This window comes from Camelina sativa, unplaced genomic scaffold (genome assembly GCF_000633955.1).
Source record: "Camelina sativa cultivar DH55 unplaced genomic scaffold, Cs unpScaffold01415, whole genome shotgun sequence".
NCBI lineage: Eukaryota > Viridiplantae > Streptophyta > Magnoliopsida > Brassicales > Brassicaceae > Camelina > Camelina sativa.
This window is the reverse complement of record NW_010922534.1, coordinates 4,999-5,422: the sequence shown is the minus strand read 5'-3', so window position 1 is coordinate 5,422 and position 424 is coordinate 4,999. Positions and strand designations below refer to the sequence as shown.

Sequence of the window (424 nt, the reverse complement as noted above, 5' to 3'; positions counted from 1 at the left end):
AAATTGCTGCCTGTGACATCAAAGCAGGTTCAAACCAGCAACTTACGAGTCACACTCCTCTTATGAAGTATAACCATAAGATCCTGCCTTACTTTCTCCTTAATGTTGTGTTTCTTCTTTGTGAACTCCAGAGGATACTATGGTGAAGGAGAAATTATGGACTTTGATATCTCTAAATGAGCCTTCACTTGTGCAAATCAGTTTGGTAATATTTTCTAAAGGTTTCGTTTGGTACTTATTCTATGATCTGCTCTTGCGATGGCAGGGTACTTACTTTTTACTTTGCTGCCATTTTCTTCGTTTTCTCTCTTATCTTTGCATGTCACAATTGAAAGGCCTCAAAACTTTCGAGTGAAGATTGTGTAGTATGTGTTGAGCTTCTTGAGGTGCTCCTCGTGGAACATTCCTCCAGGTAATACTCCTG

The 424-nt window shown here is 39.4% G+C and overlaps 1 long non-coding RNA gene across 1 annotated transcript; it reads left to right on the top strand.

Annotated features, from left to right (window-relative positions):
- On the top strand, nt 1–413 carry LOC104774090. The gene is made up of 3 exons (XR_765248.1): nt 1–27; nt 132–205; nt 336–413. It is a non-coding gene; the product is annotated as an uncharacterized LOC104774090 (long non-coding RNA).
- Nucleotides 414–424: the final 11 nt, after the last annotated feature.